Consider the following 6308-nt stretch of genomic DNA (forward strand, 5'->3'; position numbering starts at 1 on the left):
TAGTGTGGTTAGGGTGGGTTTTAATTCACCCAGACCTAACTGTTTGTATACCGACTAGGGAATCAGATTGACGCTCGCTCCTAAGTCAAGAAGTGCGTGATCAATTCGATGGTTCCCGATTACACATGATATGGTTGGGCTACCAGGATCCTTGAATTTCTGCGGCACGTCTTGCTTTAGGATGGCACTCACTTTCTCAGTCAAGAAGATTTTCTTTTGAATAATTTTCTGTCGCTTGGTCGTGCATAAGTCTTTCAGGAATTTGGCATATGAAGGTATCTGTTTAACGACATCAAGTAGAGGAATGTTGACTTTCACTTGTTTCAACACCTCTAGAATATCCTGAGAGTTAGAGAGAGGTTTTGGTGAAACCAACCGTTGGGGGAATGGAGCAACTGACTTCTCTAGAAGTTCTGGTTATACTTTTTGTGGGGCATCACTGGATCCATCATTGTTGTCCTCTTCTGGTTCTTGAGGCTTTTCAGGCCTAATCAGAAGAGTTTTATCAATGATCTTCCCACTCCTAAGAGTGGTGATGGATTTAACATGCCCCATCTGATTTGAAGAGCTGGGATCATTAATCTCGTACTGCGGTTTAGGATTGGGGAGAGGTTGTGCAGAAAGCATCCCCTTTTCTATAACCGTCATACGAGAATCTATCTTTTGCATAAATTCTGTAATTCCCCGCATTGCCTGAGCCAGCTCTTGTATGGGATTTTGAACCGGTTCCTCTTGAGGTTTCACTTGATTTGGATTTTGATTGAAGAAACCTGAAGGAGTCGCCGTTTGTCCATTCCTCCAACTAAAGTTTGGATGATTTTTCCAGTCAGGATTGTATGTATTGGTGTTAGGTCCAGTAAAAGGTCTTTGATAGTTATTTACGGCATTGGCTTGTTCATTCAAAACTCCTCGAAAGGCAGGTATTGTAGGACAGTTTTCAGTTGTGTGAATGTTGCAATCACAGATGCCGCAAACAATTTCATTGACCTTATCCTTCTTTCCTTCCATGGCCTCAACTTTCCTTATGAGCGTAGTCACTTTACACTTGAGATCATCCTCTTCTTTCAAGAGATATAATCCACCTTTCTCCTTTAATTGAGTAGGCCTAGACGTGGTGTTCGCCATTGGGTAATAGTCCCATGATTGTGTTTTTTCAGCGAGACTATCGAGGTAATCCCATACCTCGTCAACATCTTTATTAATGAAATCTCCATTACACATTGTCTCGACCATTTGGCGCATGGAAGATGTGAGTCCATCATAGAAAAAAATTTGTAATGCGTCACGTTTCAAATCCGTGTTGTGGGCATGAACTGACCAAATCTTTGAACCTTTCCCAACATTGGAAGAATGTTTCATCTTCCTTTTGGACAAAGTTCATGATCGCTTTTCTGAGGGTAATCGTTTTATGATGTGGGAAGAATTTTTTTATGAATTCCCTCTGCATGTCGTTCCACGTGCCAATGGATCTAGGACGCAGTAAATGTAACCACGTCTTAGCTTTCTCTTTTAAGGAAAAAGGAAAGAGTTTCGGCCTAATTGTATCCTCAGATACATTAGGAAAACATAATCTAGCTATAATCTCATCGAACTCTTTCAAATGTAAATATGGACTCTCTGATTCAAGTCCATGGAATTTAGGAAGGAGTTGGATAACTCCTAGCTTGATGTCCATTTGTCCTGTGTTTTCAGGAAAAATCATGCATGAGGGCGTACTCACTCCCGCCGGTTGTAGATAATCTCGTAAAGTACTAGGCGGGGGTACCTGTTGCACCTCATTCTCATCTTGGGTATCCTCCACCCTAGGAGGAAGTAGAGGAGGTTGGTCTTCAGCTATAACTTCACTTAACTGAGGGGATTTTGAGTGGTGTCTAGTCCTGCGATGGATAGTCAACCCCTCAACCAATCCTCCTTCAGTCAAGAGACGTCGAGTGTTATCATGGACCCACTTGGGCATGAAACACTCACAGCCCTCAACTAAATTCAAAGCCTAATCCTAAGAAAGGAAAAGAAAATCTAAAAAGAAAGAGAGAGAGAGAGTTGGAAAGGAATTACCAAATTGAAGCTCCTAAGTTAAGGATCTGCAAAATAAAACAAAATAAGTTAGATTTTTAAAAAAAAAAAGAGGAACAATCCAGTAAAATAAAGGTAGCAGTAAACTAATTTCTAAAAGAAAGTGGAAACTTCTAAAATAAATTAGGAAAGTCCTAAACTAGAAAGTAAATTACTAAAAGAGAACTGAAAAAATAGGAAGTAGAGAAGGAGCTTACCGAATTAAAAATTTCTATTTTAAAGGCCTACAAAATAGGAAGGTTAGTTTCTAAACAAAAATTCTAAAAATAATTTAGGAAACTATTTAGATTTTAAAAGAGTTAAAAATAGAAAGTTAATTTCTAAAAAGGAAAAGAAATAACCTAATTTCTAAAAATAAACTATTTCCTACAGAAGGGAGGATACTAGAATTAGAAAATTTCTAAAATTTAAACCCTAATTCTAAAAATAGGAACAAGTAGAGAGATTAGGAAGGAATTACCAATTGAGAAACTTATGTCAAGATCCTATAAAACAGGAAAAAAGTTAGTTTTGAACTCAAATAAAAATAAATAAATAACTAAGGTTAGTAAAATCCTAATATTAAACTAATCCTAAAACCAATTAATTTCAGAGAATCGTAGCCGTCAATCCCCAGCAACGGCGCCAAAAACTTGTTCACTCCCCAAGTATAGGGTTGTGATGTAGTAATAAACTCGGTAAGACCGAGGTCGAATCCACAGGGACTGATATCTGTACGTTATCTGAAACCAAGTAGAACTAGAACTAGACTAAGATGCGATCTAACCAAATGGAATTTTAAGGAATAATTGTGGAATAATTATCTAAAACTTTAAGGAATTCAGAGGAAGGAAACTAGGGAGGTGTAGAGATCAGGGAGATCTTATGCCATTACCATGAAAAATACTGAACTTCTTTTAATATAGTTTTAAAGAAATGAAAGGTATATGAATTAGAATGGATTCCATCATTAAACCATGCCCAGGAGGCAAAGCAAACAATAGAATTAAACTAATTACTAACCACTCAACAATGCATGAAGGTTAAGAAGGATACCATCATCCAACCATGCCCATGAGACGATGGTGAACAACAGGGCTTCCTGACATCATAAACATCAAAGGGAGAGAGAAATATTCAAAGCCATCGCAGATCTATTGTAATTTCAGTCACAACAAACCATTAAAAGAGAACTGAAAGTATTCCTTTTAATTGAACTAAAATCATCATTGGTCAGTCAGCATAATTCAATGGCATAGAGTCAGTCCCATCACGCCACAAGCTTCCCCTCTTAGCCCCAGCTAAGAGGTTTAGCCCACCATGATGCGGCTAACCCTTAAACAAAGATAAGAAAAAAAAGAAAAAAAACTTTTCTATCTCACTCTTTCCCTGCTCCACATCCAAACGCTCCTCCCCTCAAAACGCTGCCAGTCCCACGATCCAGCAGCCCTGCTCAAAACAAAACTCCTCCCGTTCCTTCCTTTCTTCTTTTCTTCCCTCAATCCTCCAAAACGAGCAGCCCCGTTACCAGCCACGTTCAAGCCTTCCAAAACCGAGTCCTTGCTCCCGTCCTCCTCTCCTCCACGTTTCAGTCCACCAATCTCCTTTTATCCTCCCTGCAGATGGAAGTTGGCCCTCCCTCTTTCCGCGGTGGAGAGTGCCACGAACTGTTTACGCACGGTATTGTGCGCAGCAACAAAAAATGCAAAAAAAAGGACTTGCGTTTCCATCTAGATTGCTCGGCTATTCTTCTAAATACCTCAAAAAAGACATCATGGACAAGGTTAGGCCCACAGTTTCAAGATATTGGACGGTCCGGATCATGCATCCGACCACTACCATGGACACACAATGGCCCACAACGGCTAGATTTCACGGACATGCAAAACAGAGCCAGCACTTCTTACGCTGGCTGTTGGTGGGACCCACTTATTGACTTCGAATGATAAATCCACTCCGTTATTTGGATTCCCGACGAAAAACTGGTCAAGAAGGGTAGGTTTTCTTCAAATTATGCATGGCCCATTGGACCAGATCCATTCACCGTCTATCTTTCTTTTGGACGATCAAAAATGAATCTCCAGGACCTTTTGAGAATTTGCCACCTAGGCATGCGTGATATGGCCCTTGTGATTCTCATGGACGGTCCAGATCTGCCTTTCAAATGATGCATGGGCCCCACAACTCAAAATCGGAAGGCTAGCGTCCGTCCGTTACACGGACGCTGGAGTCTTTTGGAAAGAGTCTTGGTTAGAGACGGAACGAGAGTTCTTTTCGTTGCCGTGCACGGCTAGTGCACTTATGCACTATGCACACCTGACTCAGGTGGGGTCCACAATGATGTATATATCAGATCTTCTCCAACCATCTTCTTCCTCTTTTTATTTAAGCCATTGAGTCCAAATCTGAAGCGTATCTAGAGATCAGGTGGACCCCATATCACTGTTTTGGTGACTGATCTATCAGCTGGGCCACTTTGACAGTGATCTAGGGGCTGAAATTTGACGTGTACGGTTCATTTATGGTCCTCAGGCCACGTATGGAGTTTCGAACTGATCAGATGGTGGGAACCCTATGATCTTGCATTCTGGACACTTTTCAGGCCACTTGAGCTTCAATTTCTCGATTTTCTTAGATCCTTGACGTGCAAATCTGTCGATCTTGGTCTCCTAGGGTCCGTCGCTTACCTTGGTGACTTCAGACCATTAAATCCATGCTTTTTAGTACCCTTTCCCACTCCAGGCTCGTGAATACGCCCTGCATCACAAACATAATTAAATCAGGCCGTTAAACAGTACTATGTTTGCAAATCCTGGCAATAACTGGGGTCTGATATGCAATATTCGACCCTCAACAATGTCACAGGTAATAGTGTGATTGAACGTCTGCCTTTGAAATTCTTTCAGGTGTCACGGAAGTTTTGGATCACTGTGAAATTTGTTTTTCTTCTGCATCTAGGGTTCGTGTGACCTTATCAACGGTGTGTTGCATCCAAACCGTCCAACCATTTGGCCAGCTTATCTCACAGGCTTGAGACTAAAAATAAGACAGATCTAGGGTCAGGTGGACCACATTATAGAAAACAATGGGTTTGAACGTCCACCATGAAACCCTTGGGCTACCAAATTTGGACCAATATGATATTTATTTTTCCTTTTAATCTAGGTCTTTAGGACCTTATGATCAGATTAGATGGGGCATAAATGATATGGTGGGCCTTGAGAATTTTAATGGTAGAAATCATTGTTACCACTATTATTTGGAGTGCGGTCCAGTTGATCTTTTGAGGTGATTCATATATATATATATATATATATATATATATATATATATATATATATATATATATATGTATATATGTATATATATTATACATCTTGATATACTTGTGGCCGTCTGTTGAGACCCATTTGATATATAGATGAGGCCCATGCGATTAGGCCCATCTTGATGTATTTGTGGCTCATCTGTTGAGGCCCATCTTGATATATATAAGGCCCATTATTAAGGCCATCTGGATGTATTTGTGGCCCATCTGTTGAGGCCCATCTTGATATATATGTGGCCGATGTTATGAGGCCCATTTGATGTATCTAAGGCCCATAGGTTGAGGCCCAATGGGATGTACACAAGTCCATTACAGTGTGTGATTCTACCACGAGTTATGTAATGATGTTTACAGCGGACCATGCCTTGAGAGCAATGTTGGTTTGACATCCACATTGTAAGAATAATGTTGGTTAAATGTTCGCAGTATAACTCTCCCTAGGGCCCATTGATAGGCCCGTACTTGTTATGTGTAGGCCGTCTAGGCCCATCTGTGTTGTAAGGATAATTCATTACTTTATTACATGCTTAGTACAATTCTATGATTCATACCCATACGCATCATATGTATGCTTGATATGAGGAATGTTTGATCATAGCATAAGCCGTTGGGCTGAGACATTACAGGGCTCCTTATGAGACGGAGTGTCCCACATGAGCGCGCTGTATGTGCTGGATTGCTGCATGATTTGACGGTGTGACTCATGCATCTCGCATATGTGTGACTTAATCATTATATGCCCTAGCAGCATCAGGGCCATGGCTCCACAGGTACATCGTGGATGGCCGTATTGGATACCGAAAATACTTGATTCTAGAACTGTGGGCACTTAGGATGTCTTTGGGTGAAAATTCTAGAACCTTTTTGGTACTAAGAGCTGCTCCAATGTCTAAACCGAGTAGATACATGAGCACCCGAGTGCCGAATA

The 6308-nt window shown here is 40.7% G+C and overlaps 1 non-coding gene across 1 annotated transcript; it reads left to right on the forward strand.

The window, feature by feature from the left end:
* Positions 1–1292: 1292 nt before the first annotated feature.
* Positions 1293–1399, forward strand: LOC131222224 (small nucleolar RNA R71). Its single transcript, XR_009159931.1, has one exon. It is a non-coding gene; the product is annotated as a small nucleolar RNA R71 (small nucleolar RNA).
* The last annotated feature ends 4909 nt before the right edge of the window (positions 1400–6308 follow it).

Source organism: Magnolia sinica, chromosome 12, assembly GCF_029962835.1.
Source record: "Magnolia sinica isolate HGM2019 chromosome 12, MsV1, whole genome shotgun sequence".
NCBI lineage: Eukaryota > Viridiplantae > Streptophyta > Magnoliopsida > Magnoliales > Magnoliaceae > Magnolia > Magnolia sinica.